Here is a 20,513-nt window from a genome sequence, read left to right on the forward strand (position 1 = left end):
GGAGCTTGGAGCAGATGCTAGAAAAAAGTTGCCAGCTCGGATCCAATATGGATCCGTATACCCACAGGTTGCAGATAAAATGAAGTTAACTACTTCAGATTGTCATCCAGGAAAGAAATAAGTAAAGTATATAAGATAATACTACATTTGAGAAAACAATACAGTCTAAAATTAAAAATATCAAGCAGTGAATGATTAAATGCAAGTCTTACAGATGATCAGTGGAGGGAAACGTCACATCCAGATACACAACTAAATCAAGAAAATTAGGATCTTTTTGCAAGAAATGTTTCACAAATACTCTATACCCCTACAAAACTTGAAAACAAAATGTTCCTACAAACATGAGGCATATGCTGGAGATGTGATGACTCAGAAAGAGGTTCCTAGGAGCTTATATTTTGGGAATACATAGAGCTGCTTCTGTAAAAAGATGAAAACATGCACAATGGTTAAGGTGTTTACCCTTACAGGCACAAGGTGCAGGGTTTGATTCTCTCCTGGGTTAATTGGCTAGGCTTAAAATGTCCCACAAGGGCAGTTGGTCTAGTACTAATCTATGAATCTAAGTCTTATATTTGGACTAGAATTTAAGTAGAGACAGGTTCTTGTTGAGTTGGTATAACTAACACGCACTAAACAGAAGAACACACTGTTATACTTAGTCTCGATAGTGGCTAAGAAAGCCATAACTAAAAAATGGAAAACCAATAACAAGCCATCAATAACAAAAGTGAAGAATGATAATTACAGAGATTAAATATATGGAACTGAGAGCTATTGGAGATCAGAAACAGGACATCCTACAATGGATTATATGGGATTCTGTAATAGAAATTGAGCTATAAGAAGATGCTGACATGGAACAAAGCACCCAAGACAAAGATCTAGTTAATATTTAGACTGTAGTACAAGGCATAACATCACTAGTCCAGTTGTTAAAATTTGTACTATAGTAAAAATAAAACATTATAGTCACAAGTTAATTTCAGATCTCAAATTATATTGTAAAGAGTTAACTTGTGTGTTTAAGTGTTTTGCTTAAGAAGCAATGTTAAATTAATAGGGAGATTAAAACTGATTATCGGACATGAGGCTAGTTTAATCAGTATTATATATAACGAAAGTTATGTACTCAGCATAATTATAGATCTGTGCTGTCTGCTACTATCCTTCTAAAACAGATAGGTCTTTGGATCAGATTTTGGCAGCTCTAGACTTTAGGATACATAGCTCAGCTATCTCCAATTACCTATAATCCTCTCCTATCCCCAACATTATCTCAGAATGAATTTGCCTGCAACCCCATGACACAGCAAAACCCATTAACAGATATCAAACCCTGAAACACAAAAGATCTCCAAAGAAGTACTGTTCTGGAGCTAAAACAGCATAGAACATCGCTCAGGGGCAGATCATACTGTCATAACAGAAACCAAGGATATTGTCTTTCATAGAATGGAAGGAGGAAGGAGGGTGGGAAGTTGAGGAGGGACAAAGCAGACATCACAGTTCTATCATTATGGTAAGTACATACCTTTCATATCGGATGTTGTCTCTTCCATCCATTCCTCAATGGATGGAACAGCATCCCCAGCTACTTAGCCCTTAGGGTGGTCTCTTTTTAAGGATGTTCCAGAGGATGGCTGAACCAAAACCTGCCCTATTCCTGGACAGCACATCCAGCTTATAATGAGAAATAAATGTGTGAACATTGGACCAAATGTCAGGTACACAAATATGATCAATTTAAGCCCTAGAAAAGAAGGTTGAGCAAGTTGAGACAGACCTAGCTGAATGAGCTTTGACTGGTCTAGGCAATGTCAAGCCTATTTCTTTACATACATGTGAGTGATTCAGTCAGATAATTATCTAGCTAAGGATACTTTTGAAACTTCTTGGTCCATTTAGCTTTAGAAAAGGAGATAACTAGCTGATCTGTCTTCCCGAAAGATTTGCTATGATGTAGGTAGAAAAGAAGTTGGCAATATACATCCGGTAAGTGAAGCCCAAATAGTTATATAAAACAAACCCAAGCCCAAATAGTTATATAAAACAAACCCAAGCAGCTAGGAGCTCACAATTAGATGAAATAGCAATCCTTTCAGCGTTGCAGCCTTGCAAGAACGAAATAAACGAACGTAGTAAAAAAGACTTTATTGCAAACTTCAAAAAAGAGTGTGAGCGCTTTCACGGAAGTCAATCCGCTTCTTCAGACATAGTAAAAGTAAACTCAGTCCTAGTTTTATATATATTCTATAGCATCATGTGACTATTACATTGATTCATCAATAATTCAATTAATCAATTAAATCACTGGTAGAGCAATTAAGAAATTCAGAAGTTCACTTAGAAATGCACTCAAAAGATTCCAAGGAGAAGTATGGTCCCTAAGGGGAGATCTAAGAAGGAAGGCACCCCTCAGGAAAGCTTTGGTTAATCTAAGAGTAGCTAAAGTGGCCCGATTTTCATGTAAAATGAAAATTTGGAATATCCACTAACTGGACCTTAATCGTACAATAACTGTCCCCAGCTAGAAAATAGATGCCAAAAAATCTAAAACCACAGGGGGGGGGGGCAGGAAAAGATTTAGATTCCATTAAGAGGCCCAAATAGAAAATCATTTCCACTTACTTTTGTACATTTTCCTGGTAGATGGTCTCTGGGTAATATGCAACAATGTGGATTACTGAAGAAGACAGCCTAGACTGACTAGCCATCACTGGATGTGGAAAAAACAAGTGGTTATATTTACGGACATAATGTCTGGGTTAGGCATTCTGGACAGGTGAGAGAGAAGACCTGGATGAGATTCAGCACCCAGGGAGGGTGTACCAAATGAAGGCAGAGAAAGGGAAACCATACCTGTTGAGGACAGAAAGGGACAATGTGGATGATCGAGGTCTTTCCCTCTGATGCTTTCTGCAGGAACTTTGGAATCAGAGGAGTAGGGGGAAAGGCACAGAAAAGACCAGGGGATCAAACTTGCATCACAACATCCCTCACTGACTCTCCATCCAGAAGGATCAGGGCAAAGAACCTGCTGCACTTGGTGTTGTGGGGAGATGCAAAATGATTGCAGCATGGTGGGCCTCAGTGACAAGAAATCCGGTCTGCCACTGTTGGGTTGAGGAGCCATTCATGAGGTAGAAGGATAGATCTGTTCAAACTGTCTGCCAGAAAACTGGACTTATCCAGTATATGCTTTGCTACCAGAAAGCAATCAGAAGATATTGTTCCTTGTCTGTTGATGTACCAGACTCCTGAAGTTGTCCATCTGGATAGAAATCATTCTTAGAGGAAGGACATCCTAGAAAGCCTGCAACACTAGATGAACTGCCCTCATTTCTAGAACACTAATGTGAAGACTGGCCTTGGAAGGAGACCACTTGCCTTGGGCCATCCTTCCCATGTAATGCTCCCCCACCCTAGATGGGAAGCATCAGTTGTCACTGTTGCTTTGGGAGGGGAAATAAACAAATGGACAGCCTTGAGATAATGTGGGAGACTGAATCTACCATCCTATATACATTCTACAAATGCTTGTCAAACGAATCAGAAAACTCATGGGTTGGTACCTGATCAGCCACTGTACTGCAAGTGTCCATTGTAGAACTCTCACTTAATATCTTGTTAGAGGAACAAGGATGATGGAGGCCACCACTGATCCCAGTAGTTGCAGAACCAATCTGGCTGGTGGCATTTGACAAGATAGGACCTTAATGCTTGGTTGCACAGGGTGGACTATCTGTTTTCTGGCAGTATTGCTGTCTAGGTAGTAATATCTAGGTGGGCATCTAAGAATTCCAATGTATGTACAGGGAAAAACTGAGATTTGTTCAGATTAACTGTGATTTCCAACTATGAGTAAAGATGGAGCAGAAAAATCCTGGCCTGAACAAGAAGAAACCTGGTAGGAACGGTAATGAGACAGTCATCTAGGTAGTAGAACACTTGGAACCCTTGCAATCTGAAGTGAGTTGCGACCACCGCCATATACTTGGTGAACACCCAGGGAACTGTGGTAAGACCAAAAGGCAGGGCTCTGAACTGAAAATGACTGACTCCCAGACAGAAGTGGAGAAACCTTCTGGACTGTATGTCCATCATAATGTGGTAGTATGGATCATGAAGGTCTATTGAGCACATTCAGTCATTCTTCCTCACAGGGAGGACGGACAGTACCATGACCATCCAAAACTTTGTGTGCTTGACGTACTGATTGAGATTACTGAGGTCCAAAATTGTCCTGCGTTCCCTGTTCTTTTTGTTACCAAAAATAATCTAGATTAAGTTCCAGATCAGTGTTGATCTGGCAGGACCTCCCGGATGACCTGCTTGTTTAACAGATTTTGTATTTCTATAGCAGCTGCTTTTCACTTTGGGGGGGGGGGTCATTGGAAAGTTTCTTTGGTGAGAGGGGGGAGTAAAGAAAAGGATTGAAACAGCCTCAGTTTATGATCCTCTGCACCTATACATCTCCTGTGATGAAAGTCTAGGCTTCCGGGTGCAGAAATAAATGCCCCAAAATGCCTCTAGAAAGCAGCAGCTGGGCAACCACTCAGGACCACTGATAAGGCCTCTCAGAAAAGGGAACCCTGAAGCCTTGAGTTTGCAGACCTCCTCTGCCACTTGGGTGACATCCACCATTACAATTCCCTCCTGCCCTGAGTGGGGGACTATCTCCAGAAGTGTCTGTGGAAAGAACCCTTGAGACTACCTGAACCAGAATTGCTTACTTCCCTTCTGGTTTCTACAAAAGGACCTCTGGAGGGTAGAAAACTGCATCCCTATGGCAGAAAGGGATTTCCCATCTTGCTCACTTCTAGAGACCGTGTCTTTGTCTTTTAATGTGAAGAGAGTTGAACCATTTAAAGGGGTATTTAAAACAATTTCTTCAAAGGCTTCACAAAGTCACACAAGTGAATCCAAGCATTTCTCCTTACAAGATTTTATTGCTTGCCAAAGGTACACAAGAGCTTATGTTCCCCAACTGGTCGCCATATAGTGTCATCTACTAACATAATGTAGGGGTATTACTGCATAAATACTTGCTGTTACCAGCTACCAAATTAAGTTCATACATACGTGCTACATTTGACTTTTCAAATAAAATACAGTCAACTGAATGGAAGACAGAAAATGACAGCCTTACATTGGATGTTAAGAGTCTCTATACCAATATTGCACATTCTTTGGGTATAGAGGCTGTGAATTATTTTTTAGGAAATAGTCCTTCAGCAGTTATATGGTTGAACTACTTTATTTTTTTTAACACATAACTTTTTTTGAATTTAATCATGTATTGTTTCATCGAGTAACGGGAACTGCAATGGGGCTTCATTTGCCCCCATGTATGCTAAACTTTTTATGGGGCTATTTGAAATTAAACATCTTTATAAGCTTAGTTTTTATGAGAAATATGTAGTGAAACAGTTTAGATTTATAGATGATGTAACATTTTTGTGTGAAGGTGGATACAGAGTAATTAATGACTTTGTGCCAGATTGCATAAAGTTTGATGGTTTACAATTTGGCAGAAAAGTAACTTTTTTGGATGTGGAGCTAGAAGGTGTACCAGGAGGGGGAATAAAAAAAAGAAGTTATGTACTTAGTATAATGTTCCATGTTTGTAGTCTATCTCACCTATATTCTTGCTGGATGGGTTCAGAGCCGATATTCGGCTCTGACTCGGCCAATACTAAAGCTCGAGAGCTTTTACTGGCTCAAGGTTAGCCCCTATCCCATGGTGCCTCACGGCAATTCCCCAGATCTAGTTTGCAAGAAAGCAATAAATACCTATCAGGTAAGAATAAGAAAGAAGCTGTATAAATACAGCAAAGGATTAGAAATATAATCCATTCCAGGTGGACAATAATAGAACAATGTCAGGCAGCACCAAAAATGGTCCACCAGATCCCCCAGAAACAGGAAGGGGGTTGGAGGGAGGGACGCAAAAATATAGGCGAGATAGACTACAAACATTGAACATTATGGTAAGTACATAACTTCTTTATGTTATGTAGTCCTATCTCGCCGTAATTCTTGCTGGATGGGACAGCGTCCCTAGCACCTTTATCCCGGGAGGCTCAAGCGAAGAGACTTTTCAGCACAGTGGACCCAAAGGATGACCTGTCCCAGGAGGCCAAATCCAATTTGTAATGAGTGACAAACGTATGTGGTCTTGCCCAAGTAGCTGCTGCACAAATAGTATCAATTGGGAGCCTACATCTAAAGGCACATGAAGTAGCTACAGCCCTAGTAGAGTGACCTTTAGCTTTGACAGGTAATTGTCTACCAGCTTGTTGATAAGCAAAGGATATGCAAGCTGAAAAATATTTTGAAAGAGTAATTTTAGAAACAGGCAAGCCTTTCCTTTTGTCAGAAAAGGAAACAAAAAGTTGATCAGATTTCCTGAATTCTTTAGTCCTGTGCATATAAAACCTGAGTATCCTGTGGACATCTAGCTGGTGTAGTCTATACTCTGATTTATTAGAGTGGTTTGGAAAAAACACAGTTAGCTCAATGGTAGTATTCAGATTATGCTCTGAGCATACTTTAGGAAGAAAGGAAGGGTTTGTCCTGAGAGAGACTCTATCCTTGTGAAAGATAATGTAAGGAGGTCGAATACTTAGAGCTTGTAGTTCTGAAACTCTCCTAGCAGATGTTATGGCTACCAAGAACAAGGTTTTCTATGATAATTTTAAGTCTGATGACGAGGATGGCTCAAAGGGTACAGACATCAAAGATGAGAGGACTAAGTTTAAGTCCTAGGGTTCTAATGGTTGTTTTATTGGGGGCCTAAGAAGAAGAACTCCTTTTAAGAAAGTTTTACACAGGGAGTGCTGCATGATTGGATTTCCCAATGAACCAAAATGGAAATTGGAAATGGCAACTAATTGAATTCTAACTGTAGCGGCTGCCGCTCCTTCATGAAAAATTGTTGTTAGGAAGGAGAAAATGGATTCTAAAGGAGCCATATATGGATCTAAGCCCCGATTCGTAGCCCAAAGGGAAAACCTTTTCCATTTGCTAGAATATAGTTTCTGAGGGGAAGGTTTATGGGATGAAATTAGGATGTGTTTGATCGCTGGGGATAAGGGAATACACCTGGCTATTCGTGGAATTGGAGAAGCCATGCTGTCAATTTGAGGGTGTGGATAGAGGGATGGAACTGTCTCGACTGATGAATCAGGAGATCTGGAGATGGGTCCAGAATCCATGGTTCCGCCAAGAGGTAGGGCCACAGGAAAGGAAACCACACTTGTTGAGGCCAGTAAGGAGCAATGAGGATCAAGGAATTCCTCAACTGTCTTGCTTTCTGTATTACTTTGGGGATGAGTGGAAAAGGAGGAAAGGCATAAAGAAGTCCTGGGGGCCAATTGTGAACTACAGCATCCCTGGGTGACATCCCTGGATGGGGAATGAGGGCAAAGTAGCTGCTGAATTTGGTGTTCAGGTGAATGGCAAATAGATCGCAGCAAGACTGGCCCCCATCTGTGAAAGATCTCTTTCGCAACCATTGGATTCAGGGACCACTCGTGAGGCATCAGAATTGTTCGGCTGAGTTTGCCCGCTATTACGTTGGATTTCCCCGGAATATGCGTTGCTATCAGGAAGCGTTGAGTATCCATCACCCATTTCCAAACGCTTAAAGCTTTTCGGCAAAGTGGGTAAGACTTGGTTACCCCCTGCTTGTTTATGTACCACACGACAGACATGTTGACTGACTGAATCGCAATCGTCCCGGTGGGAAGGGAGCTGTGAAGTGCTTGCAACGCATATAGCACTGCTCTCATCTCCAGAACATTGATGTGCAAGTGGTTCTCGTGGTTCTGCCAAGTACCTTGGACTGTCATTCCCAAATAATGCCCCCCTCACCCTATCTGGGAAGTGTCCGTGGTCAAAACTTTCTCTTGGGGAGGAACAAGTGGACAACCTAGGACAAGTTGTTTCATGTGTAACCACCATGTCAGATCCTTTTTGCATGAGTTTGTGATTAAGTATCACTTTTCTGCTTTTCTTGCTGTCTTAACTAATTCCGCCTAAAACACCAGTTTTTTTTTAGCGAATCTGTGATATAAAAAGTTTGTTATTGCTACATATTGTACTTATTTGCTGCCTGCACTTGAATTAAGTCATTTTTGTGTTTAAATAATCTGTTTAACTGTTGCAGGCTACACACTAAAGTGCGATAGCCTTTTCTGTACATTTAAAGTGTTGTTTTGATTGTATCTACTCTATTTTCTGGAAAAAAAAAAAAAAAATATATATATATATATATATATATATATATATATATATATATATATATATATATATGGGTCTAGGTCATAAGATCGACAGCTCATATGACTGAAACTCATTTGGTCGACAGCTCATTTGGCTGACAAAAAGTATTCAAGGCAAAAACCTAGGATTTGCCCCCCTCCCCCATTGTTGTGCGACTGTGGAGTTGTTATATATAGTTGGGGGTGTGTGGGCACAGCCCACATTGGGGTGAAGCCCCCCACCTATACTTTTTGTCAGCCAAATGAGCTGTCGACGAAATGAGTTTCAGTCATATGAGCTGTCGATCTTATGACCTAGATCCATATATATATATATATATATATATATATATATATATATATATATATATACTTGTTACCCGCCTTTCTGAACTAGTATAGTCCAGTTTTCAGGTTATTGCTGAATCCAGGGCTGAGTTACAAGTTTCTGTGTTGCCCATACCTTACTTGGATAGAAGGAAGTTTCTCTGTTCACCTGTGAGAGAGGGGAGCTTTGAGCAGCCTATCTGTCCCTGGAGGAGTGGCTTCAGCCCAGAAGTTAGTAGTTTATCAGCCATTTTGGGCTAATTTCTATCTTTTTAACTTCCCTGCTACAAAAACCGCATTTGTGCGGTTTTGTGCACCGGGCAGCGCCATTTAGCTAGAGTTAAACTATTCTCGTCTCCACGAAGTCTACTCTTCAATTTTTCCCTTGGAACTAGGCAAACCTTCAACTTTAGTACTCAAACCATTCATTTCACAGTCAAGCACTTGCTTAAAACTCATAGCAAGCACTAATTAACCCTAGCACTAGACCCCCCTATACTGTCTAGAAGGACAAGGCTCTCTATTCGTCCCCACCAGCCAATCAGAAAAACAGCTTACTCTACCTATTCAGGCATGTCCAAAGGGCAGTTTCCGGTGTACTCTCCAGTCCAACTGGTGAATCTGGGCATTTTGAGGCAATGTTACAACTGCCTCATGTACATAGACAACCCTCTCCTCCTTCCACCAAACACTAATATATGCGAGAGATGCAATTATACAGCCAAACTGGAGGCAAAGCTCTCTCAACCCAAGACTGGAACTGACAGTCAAGAGGAGAAGGGTAATACTTGCAACACACCACCAGTCTCACATAGACCTAATAAACCAACACCGGCAAATAACACACATGAATACATGAAAACATACTCAGAGGCTCTAAATAAAAATCTGCAAAAGCAACAGAGACCTCCAAAGCAGACATCCAAGCAACCTCCACACCCCATCACCAACCATGAAACACATACTTCACATAATCAGTGTGCCACGCAATCACAGCCCTTAATGCAAAATAACATACCCAACACACTAGTAATAGGCGACTCTAGTCAGGCACACTGATGTCCCACTAACTAGGCTGGACAAGGAGAAGGTTACAGTTAGCTGCCTGTCGGGTGCCAGGATCTGCCACATAACACAAGCACTCAGGTCACTCCAGAACAAGTACAAATACAACTCTGTCATTGTCCATGTTGGTGTGAATGACCTGAGCCGTACCTCCCTGGACTACATGAAAAGAGACATGGAAGAGCTCTCTGATCATGTAGCCCAGGCCGGTATGACCCTGACCCTGAGTAGCATCCTGCCCTCACCAAGAATGATGCCACAGTATAAAGAAAAAAATGATCAATTTCAACAATTGGTTAAGTTTCTGGTGTCATTCAAATGGGATCCAGTATCTGTTCGCCTGGGATGACATGCTCGACAAGCCACGTTGCTTTGCAAGAGATGGCTTGCACCTGTCACCCTTAGGCTTTTGAATACTGGCCAAGGCTCTTGCCGCCCCCATAGTGCCTTTTTTAGGCAAGGCTCAAAAGACAAACCCACCACCATAAATAGCACAAGCAACCAAAAACTGAGGGTAATGCTACTCAACGCCAGAAGTCTAAACCTCAAAATGCACGCACTAGAGGCACTCCTCAGTATGGAGAACATCGACATCTGTGCAGTAACAGAAACCTGGTTTAAGGCTACTGAAAGCACCCCAGCATTACTAGGCTATAATTCATACCATACCTTTCGGCCACAAAACCAGGACCGAAACACAAAAGGCGGGGGTGTATCCATATTCATCAAGGATCCCCACACCTTCAGGTTAGTGGCGCAGCACAATGCATCAGAGATCATCCATGTGCAACTAACAATGGCAGTCCAAATTGTAGTTTGCTACAGATCACCCACCATGGCCCAGGACCCCCATTCCGCATTTCTGGAGACACTGGGAAATATGAAGGTCCTACCAAACACCTTAATACTGGGTGATTTCAATTACCCAAACATAAACTGGGAGAACTACTCAAGTACTAACTCCCTTGCCCAACGCTTCCTAGAATTTATAAACTCGAACGCCCTGGATCAACTGGTCAACACCCCCACCAGAGGGAACAACATATTAGACCTGGTCATCACCAACATGGGCAACTGGTGTACCACACCGGAGGTCAACACCTTGCTGGTTAGATCAGACCATAGACTAATCACTCTGGATATCCACATTCCGCCCCCATCCCCAGTCAAGGAAACCACCATAAAAAACTTTTCAAAAGCAAACGTCACGTTACTTAAGACCGAGGTGGAAAGGTTCACAGCCCCCATGCTAAAGGACAATGCTGTCCAAGCTGCTGAAACCTTTACAAAGGCACTCTATGAGCATCTGCAGGAATGCATGGATCATGCTATCCCAAGTAAAACCAAGACTCACTCCTACAAGAAAAGGAAACCAGTCTAGTGGACCCCTGCCATAAACAAGCTATACAACAGAAGGAGGAAACTAGTACAGAAAAGAGTAAAATCCCAAGAAGGAAAGACATCCCTGATTAGTATCAGCAAGAAACTACGATCCCTCATTAAATCATCCAAGGCTAGTTTTGAAAGAAAAATTGCCAATAACTCCAAAGATAACCACAAAGCGTTCTTTAGCTATGTCAAGAACCTGAGTGGAAACTCTCAGATCTGCTCTGGAGTTAGTGCAGAATGGCACAAAATACACTGAACCGACTGATATTGAAACATTCTGTCAGACAGGTTTAATGCAAACTTCACCCCCCTCTCACCCCCTAAAGGGCCCATAACCATACCAGAAGAATGTAGGGCCCCATCAATCACTGACACACAGATTAAAACAGTCCTATCCAAAGCCAAAAACACAGCTTCAATGGGACCGGACGGTGTCCCAGGCTGTGTCTTACAAGAGCTTCAAAATGAACTAACCCCTCACCTAAACACACTGTTCAAACTCAGCCTTTCTACAGGCTACGTACCCACAGAGTGGTGCACAGCAACAGTTATCCCGCTCCACAAAGGTGGAGCCACAACGGACCCCAGGAACTATCGCCCTATAAGCCTGACTAGCCTGGTCTGCAAGGCTATGGAACGCATCATCATGGAACTCATTAACAGAGACATTGGGAACCTCAAAACCTTGGACCCTACCCAGTTTGGCTTTGTTAAGGGCAAATCATGCCTCCTAAACCTGGTGGACTTCTTTGAGATGGTTACCAAGGCATTAGATGAGGGGAAGGAGGTCCACATAGCCTACCTAGACCTCGCAAAGGCTTTTGACACCATTCCCCATTCTAGTATTATAGACAAGCTCACCAGCTTGAACATAAACCCCTACGTTACGAGATGGGTTGCCAACTGGCTCATGGATAGAACCCACATGGTGAGAGTTGCAGGCTCTAAGTCCGACTCTAAACTGGTTACAAGTGGCACCCCCCAGGGCTCTGTCCTAGGACCCCTCCTGTTCGGTATATACTTCTCAGAGGTACAGGCAAGCATAGGAGGACTATGGCTGACCAAGTTCGCAGACGACTGCAAACTAGGGGCCATAACTGATTCCCCGGCTGATACAGACACCCTCCAGATGGGTCTCACTGAGACGGACACCTGGTGTCAAAATCATGGCCTCAAACTAAATGCCAAAAAGTGCATAGCCATCCCCTTTGGAAAAAACAAAGCACCCGCGAACTACCATATAGGTGGTAGTCCCCTAAATACAGAAAATGTAATAAGGGATCTGGGGACCCAAGTAGATAGTAAACTCTCCTTTGATAATCATATTGTCAAGGTGGTTAGAAAATCCTTCTATGTGGCCCACCTAATCACAAAAGGGTTCGCATCTAGAACAAAAGAGGTTATTGTGCCTCTCTACTCATCACTCATTATTCCCATCATAGAATACAACGCCCCATTTGAGATGTACCTTACAAGACACCTGCAACAGCTGGAAAGACCACAAAAGTACCTCACCAAGGGGATTACTGGCCTCAAACAGATGCCCTATGCAGCCCGACTCAAGAAACTCCAGCTGTACTCAGTTGCATACCGCTTACTCAGAGATGATCTCTGCCTGACATACAAGGCCATGTCCAACCCAGAATTGATGGACATGCTCCACCTAAAAAAAAACAAATTCCGGAGAGCCACACGCTCTAAAGATATAAACCTCACCACAACGATAAATAGGACATGCTGGAGGGATAGATTCCTATCCCAGAGACTCCCCATGCTTTGGAACAGGAATCTAATATACATCAGGCAGAGCCCCTCACTAACACTCTTCAAGAGAAACCTTGACAAGTGGATGGGAAACAGAAAATTTACCCCGGGGATCACTGCAGTGGCTCTGCTGGACAGTAGCGCAGGGAACTAATGGCTCTGCTGGACAGAGGCACAGGGAACTAATCTAAGGGGTTGGCGAAAGCCAACACATTCTGGCTAGGCTTATAAATGCCCTTGGGCAGATAGCCTAGTACTTACCTATGAACCTATGTTATTAATATCTGGTGAGACAATGGAAGGTCTTGCATCGACCATTGTGCAAATAGCATCCACTGGAGAATCCTCATATGTAGGCGAGCAAGAGGAACTAATAGGATAGCGGAAGCCATAGCCCCTAGGACTTGAAGGACTACTCTGGCCTGGACTCTTTGTTTGTTTATTAAGGATCTGACCTGACTGCATAGAGATTCCACTCTTTCCTGGGTTAGCTTTACTGACATGGTGGTTGTGTCTATTTCTGAGCCTAGATATACAATATGCTGCGAGGGAGATAAGACTGACTTTTGCAAGTTGACTGTGATGCCTAGACTGATAGAGTCTCATCCCTGGTCCTTATGAGTTGATGTTTGCTGGTAGCAGTGAGGAGCCAGTCGTCTAGGTACGGAAACACCTGGAATCCTTGATGTCTCAGGTGAGCTGTTACCACTGCCATGTATTTGGTAAACACTCTGGGGGCTGTAGTGAGGCCAAAGGGCAGTGTTCTGAACTGAAAATGACTGGCTCCCAGCTGGAAGCACAAATGTCTCCTGGAGCGCCTGTCCATTTTGATGTGGTAGTAAGCATCCTGGCGATCGACTGAGGCACATCCAGTTGTCTTTCCCGATAAGGGAAATATCGACTGCAGAGTGACCATTCGGAACTTTGATTTTCTTACATGCTTGTTGAGCCTGCTGAGATCTAGAATTGATCTCCAGTCCCCTGTCTTTTTTGGAACTAAAAAGAATCGAGAGTAAGTTCCGGATCCTACTTGCTCTGTGGGGACTTCTTGGATGACTCTTTTTTGCAGCAATGAGATGACCTCTGATATTGCATGGTCCAGTTGGATGAGTGGTATGTCTGGAAGAAACCATTTTGTTGGGGGTTCGGAAATAAAGGGAATCAGGTAACCTCTGGATATTATTGTGTGTACCCAACGATCTTGAGTGATAGTTAGTCAGGTGCTTGGGTACAGCGATATATGACCCCCGACTGCCTCCAGAGACGGAGAGTCGGGCAACCCCTCAGGGTCGATGGAAGGGACGATCAGAGAAAGCTTCTCTGTCTCCCTGATGTTGCGGACCTCCTCTACCGCGAGGGTGGCATCTTCCATTATATCCTCCCCCTCTGCCTCTGGGGGAGGGTTGACCTTGTGCCTGAGGAAATCCTTTTTGTAATTTGTGGAACCACATTTTCCCTCCTGTATTACCCTTGGGATAGGGTCTGGATGGGAGAGAGAAATGGACTCCAATGGCAGATAAGGTTTTGCCTTCCTGCTCGCACCTAGTCAGTCTCTTTCACTTGGGGTCCAAAAAGAGATGAACCATCAAAGGGAACATTAGTGAAGGAAGACTTGAAGGATTCCGTAAAATTACAAAGACGCATCCACGAATGTCTCTTAAGGGATATTCCTGCTGTGGCTGCCCTACTCGCTCCATCTGCCGCATATGAGATCAGCCTCATGAAGGAGTTAGCTATGGAAGTAAGGGTGGAGAGCTGCGTAGAAACCTTATTCATGGAACCTGGAGCTACTGAACTCTGGAGGGTATCTCCTAACTCTTTCAAGAGATCCCTCTGAAGATGAGTAAAATGAGTCAGGTAATTCAGCGATCTTAATGTAAATGCCGCTGAAGAAAAAGTACGCTTCCCATACCTATCCATCATCCTGGACTCGTTAGGAGGATGGATATTCGAAGACATCTCAGATAATTCCTTCTTGGTGGCTGCTGTTACCACCATAGCATCAACTGGAACACCCTTACTAAGGAAAGACTTGTCCTCAGGTGCTGTCATAAATTTGCTTGGCCTCCTTGGGACGGCTTCCACTGAATCTGGAGAGGTCCATGCTTTCTGCGATATGACCCCCAAAAGTTGGTCATAAGGTGGTGTCACCCAGGTGGTGGAAGGTCGGGAGCCAAAGGCCTCAAGATACACTGATTCATCCTCAGTAGGGTTAGAGATCTTCCAATCACCCCTCTGTCCAAGGATTTCTAGGACATCAGAAAAAGAGACATCCTCAGAGGGGGATCTAGGGGACCCTTCTGATTCCTCTAAATCAGTGTCTGACGTGACAGACTCAGGGGAGTCGACATGTTTCCTCTTACATAGCCTCTTCCGAGGGAGCTCTCCAGTGGGATAATCTGGGGAGGTCTCGGAAGAGGGGGCACCCCCAATGGGGGCTACTTGGGCCTCTGTTTCAATACACTGTGGGGGTGGCAGAGGGGGGAAGAGGTTGCTGACTGTTGCTGGTGGGACACAGGTTCCAAAGGAATGATTCTGGCAGAGGATAAAGCCTTCTCTATTGCTTCAAAAGCCCCCCCACCACCACTCCGAAGAAGACCTCCGCTCCATGGAGGCTGATGGTCAACTCCTAGCAAGAGGGAATGGCTCCAAAGCAGAAGTGGGAGCCGAGGGTCCGAGAGGGAGGGTCGGTTCTGACAAGAACCCAGGGTGACTGTCCCCCTCGGAGTCGACATGAGAGTGTCGTCTCCCAGAAACCTCAGCTCCAGACTGAGCCATCAAGGATAGAGTAATTGGCTCCGAGGAAACAGGTTAAATCCCCAGAGCCAAAGGGTTGAAGACAGAGGAACCAGACGTAATAGGCTCAGAGAGTGAAGCAGTCGGAGGAGGAACAGTGGTCGGTAAGGGGGTCGGTTCTGAGACCTTTGGGTCTGGAGGGACCAATTTTCTAGCCAGAGCTGGATCTGAAAGCAACCTCTTCACCACCCTCTCGATGTCCTCATCTGATAGGGTCCTGGAGGATCTGGTGGAGACAGAAGGAGACCTTCTTCTCTCCAAAATAGATCTCAATGTAGGAGATACAGTCTCAATGTCGGGCAAAATATTCGGTACCAAAGACTGTCTTGGAACCGATGAGATTGATGGCACTGAAGATGAAGCAGAGTCGGAACCGGAACTTCTTGGTTCCGACGCTTTAGTCTTTTTGTTCGGCTCTGAAGCCGGGGCCGATGATTTTCTCTTTGAGGATTTTGAAGCTGCCTGACCAAGTTCCAGCTGTTCCTGGAAGGAACTGGTCATGAGACCCCTGTCAATGAGTTTTCTCTTCCTTTCATTCAAAACTCTTGTACTAAAAGCGTGACAGAAGGTGCAGTGTTCCTGTAAATGGGCTTCATCAAGACAATATACACAAATGGTGTGGCTGTCTGTAAAAGACATTTTCTGTGCACACCTATCACATTTTTTGAACCCCGAAGGGCAGTGATCCTTGTGATCCTTATCGTTATCTTTACACATTCTTAGACTCTAAGACAAAAAGACAATAACAGTAAAAGTATTGACAACAATAAAGGTGAGAAGAGAAGAAGTTTTTTTTCACACACATAGGGAGGAAAGGCCCTCTAACTTAAACGGGCACTATGGCCCTCTAACTTAAACAGGCCATACAGTCCTAAGGGGCATAGGGGTTGAAAAACTTTCAAAAACAGTCGCACAAGAGATAAGAAACTATCTATATATATAACAAGTAGAAAAAGGGTAGAAAAGGACTAAATATAGTAAAAAAATCATTTTACTTAGCCAACGAGCCAGTAAGACACAACCTCAAAGCTTTTGCGGCAAACGAGATCTGGGGAATTGCCGTGAGGCACCATGGGATAGGGGCTAGCCTCGAGCCAGTAAAAGCTCTCGGGCTTTAGTATCGGCCAAGTCGGAGCCAAATATCGGTTCTGAACCCATCCAACAAGAATTACGGCGAAATAAGACTACATAACATCTAGGGTTCATAGGAAGTTTGTAAACACTAATCATTTTTTAGATTCTGAAAGTTGCTACCCACCACATTTGATAGATTCGCTCCCATTTAGCGAACTATTATGAATTTTTAGGCTTTTTAATGAAGAGAATGTATTGATTAAGGAAATGTATAGAACTTGTAGTCAATTTAAGCAAAGAGGTTACGATTTTCAGGCTATTGAAAAAGCAGTATATAGGCTGTTTGGTAGTGATCAATATTCTAATAAATGTAATGATTAATTAATTATAGAGAAAGATTTAGTTATAATGATAGAACAGTTGGGAATAAGAGAATGTAAGTTGTTACTACATCAAATGTGATGACAGATACATTTTTTGATGTTATAAAATTTTATTGGGGTTCTTTGTTGAATGACAGAACCCTAAGGAATTTTTTTTACCTAATAAGCCTTCTCCTTCTTTGAGGAGGAGTTGCAGTATTAAGGACATGATAGCTATTTCTCAACCCCTAATGCTGAATTGATGTTAGTACCTGAAATTGTTGGTACGTTACCCTGTGGTAATTGCTCAGTGTGAAAGCATATTGTGAGGACTTATGACAAAAATAAATGTTTCTTATATCTCTAGGAATGTTTTTAATTGCAATACTGTGGGTGTTATTTATGCCCTGAGATGTTCCTGTGATCTTTTTTATATTGGAGAAACTAAAAGATCTTTTAGGGTTAGATTACAGGAACATCTCAGAGATATTAAGAATAAAAAGAATGAAGGCCCTATAGCAACTGATTATGTATTACATCGGGTTCCGTTCAGAAGCTCGAAATACTGAAATCTCAAATTTCAGTATTTCGAGCCCAAGAAGCCGAATCCACATAATAGCGAAAGTTTAGAAGCACGAAATTCAAAACCTTGAATACCGGAGGTTTTGAATTTCACGCTTCTAAAGTTCCGCTATGGTTACGTATTCAGGTATGTGTGTGTGTGTTAAGGGGTTTGGGTAGGGGCTGTGGTGTGTGTCAGTGTGTTTTGTTGCTGTGATGTGTGTGTGCGAAGAGAAAGTAGCTTGTGTGGTGGTGTTTTGTGTGTGTTTGTATGTAGTGCGACCTCGGAGTGAGAATATTTAAGTAGGGGGGTGTGGGGGGCTGGTCCCCCTGCTTTCATATAGTAGAGAGATTGTGTGTGTTTGTGTGGTGGATGGTGTGTGTGTGTGTGTGTGTGTGTGTGTGTGTGTGTGTGTGTGTGTGTGTGTGTGTAGTAAAACTGCAAAATTCAAAACTTCCGGTATTCGAAGTTTTGAATTTCGCGTTTTTTAGTTTTCGTTGTTTTGTGGATTCCACTTCTTGGGTTCGAGATACTGAAAGTCAAGATTTCAGTATTTCGAGCTTCTGAAGTAAATCCATTACATCATGGGGGATGGTAGTTCTCTAAAAGCTAGTATTTTAGATAAGGTTGTAGGGTACAGTAGTTTTGAAGTGAAAAAGAAATTATCGTATAAGGAAACAATATTTATTTTAAAATACGGTACTTTGGTACCTACTGGTTTAAAATTAAAATGTAATTGGAAAGTGTTGTTATAGTTTAATAAGTTTTGAATTTTTATTGGATGTGTGTTTAACTGTTTAATTTATGTGTTAATTGATGTTAATATATAAAGGTATATATTTTTTTCATCTCTTCAAAGGCCTACTGGCCAAGGCACTAGAGAGTGAGAATAAAATATTTTGATTTTTTTAAGAAGTGAACTGTTTTTTTGGTTGTGTTCTAAAATAGGAAAGCCCCTCAGTTTGAGTTCTGCTATGGCAGAAGTAGACATTTTGTTAACACCCTGAAGATATCTGAGAGGCAAAGTGGAATAAATGGAAATGGAAAATGCTGCTTCCTCACCTAAAAATGGGAAATCTTCTGCAAGATCAAAATAGTAAAAATTCCACAAATAGTTTTACCGATCCAAGGATGCCATCTAGGATCCCTAACACAAAGAAGGGAAAGACCATACCGAATCGGCATAACATTATAATTATGTACTTACTATAACTCTGCATCTGTGTTGTCTGTTTTCTGTTTTCCTCAACTGATAGGTCTGAGAGCCAAAACTGAATTTTTCCTTGGCCACTCTCACAGACTTTAGGCTCTGTATCTTGAGCTCCTTTCCTTACCCATAATCATTCTCTTCTCCTTAGTTACCTCAGATCAAGTTTGCCCTCTATTCAGTTAACCACAACAATGCAAGGTAGTATCAGCCACTAAAAATCTGTAAGGCAAAAAGATGACTGTATTACTAAAGACCAGTAATGTTGAAAAAAACAGAAAAGAGAGTTTTTGGAGCCTGCATAGCAAGACCATTAAGGAATATCCCTCAAGCCATACTAGGAGACAATCAAAAGGATGGGGGGGGGGTCTGGAGGGTGGGAAGCTGAGGAAGGATGACAACAGACAACACAAATGGAGAGTTATGGTGCGTACATAACTATAATATCTGATGTCTTTCCATCCCTTCCTCAACTGATGGAACAGAGAACCCAGCTAGAGTAGTCTTGGGTGGTCCTCAAGAAAGGATGTTCAGGAGTACAGTGGAGCCAAAAAGATGCTCTATTCCTAAATAAAATGTCTAACTTGTAATGAGATATTAAGGTATGAGCACTGGACCATGTAGTAGCTGCACAAATGTTATCTATGGATGCTTTGGTGCAAAAAATCAGATGATGTGGCCACAGCCTGGAATAATGAGCTTTAGGATGTTTGGGTAATGATACTTGTTTAGTCTTGTAAATGAAAACAATGCAAGCAGTGCACCATCTGGCTAAAGTTTTTTTTGACACTGCTTTTCCCAATTTAGCTTTGGAAAAGTATACAAGTTGTTCTGACTTCCTTTGGTCTTTAGTTCTGTGAATGAAAGGTTTGAGTTGTTTATGCACATCTAATAAATGCAGCATATATTAACTTTTGCTAGAATTTGGGAAGAAAACTGGTAGGTTAATAGATTGGTTAAGGCTAGCTTCTGAAACCACTTTAGACAGGAAGGAAGTTAGTCTAGAGGGATACTCTGTCCTTAGGAAAGATTAGATAAGGTGGCTGGGAAGAAAGGGCATGGAAGTCTGATACCTGTCTAGCCAATGTAATAGCAACCAAGAAAAGTGTTGTGATGTTGTCAATCTCACCTTTATTCTCACTGATGGGCCAGATTCGATCCACTGGATCCATCTCAGCCATTTCATTAGCTCGAGGCCTTCAGCAAAGCTCGTTGGTTGTTCTTCTTTACCCATAATGCAACTCTCTAACTTCCTCACATCTTGTTTGCCGCTGTGCGAAGGAGGTTCTGAAGCAAGCTCTGGGCTAAGTGCTTTATTTTTCTATACCATTACTACCACTATTTGTCATAATTTATTATTGTTTATTTTTATATATTATTTTTGTATATTATTTTTGGGCGGCCATGGTGGTGCAGCGGTTAGCATTGCCACCTCACAGCAAAAGGATCTCCACTTTGATCCTCGGCTGGGGTGCCTTCTGTGTGGAGTCTGCGTGTCCTCCCTGTGGTCATGTGGGTTTCCTCTGGGTGCTCCGGTTTCCTCCCACATCCCAAAGACATGCTGTAGGTGGATTGGACACTCTAAATTGGCCCTAGGAGTGAGTGTGTGTGTGTGTGTGTGTGTGTGTGTGTGTGTGTGTGTGTGTGTGTGTGTGTGTCTGTGTCTGTGTCTGTGTGTGTGTGTGTGTGTGTGTGTG

The 20,513-nt window shown here is 42.6% G+C and overlaps 1 protein-coding gene across 1 annotated transcript in view; it reads right to left on the reverse strand.

Moving 5' to 3' along the window:
- Positions 1-20,513, reverse strand: part of RABEPK (Rab9 effector protein with kelch motifs) — a 1,512,433-nt gene that overhangs the window by 368,008 nt on the left and 1,123,912 nt on the right. The window lies entirely within an intron of this gene.

The sequence above is a fragment of the Protopterus annectens genome, chromosome 16.part0 (genome assembly GCF_019279795.1).
Source record: "Protopterus annectens isolate FY-2018-M chromosome 16.part0, PAN1.0, whole genome shotgun sequence".
NCBI classification, from domain to species: Eukaryota; Metazoa; Chordata; order Ceratodontiformes; family Protopteridae; genus Protopterus; species Protopterus annectens.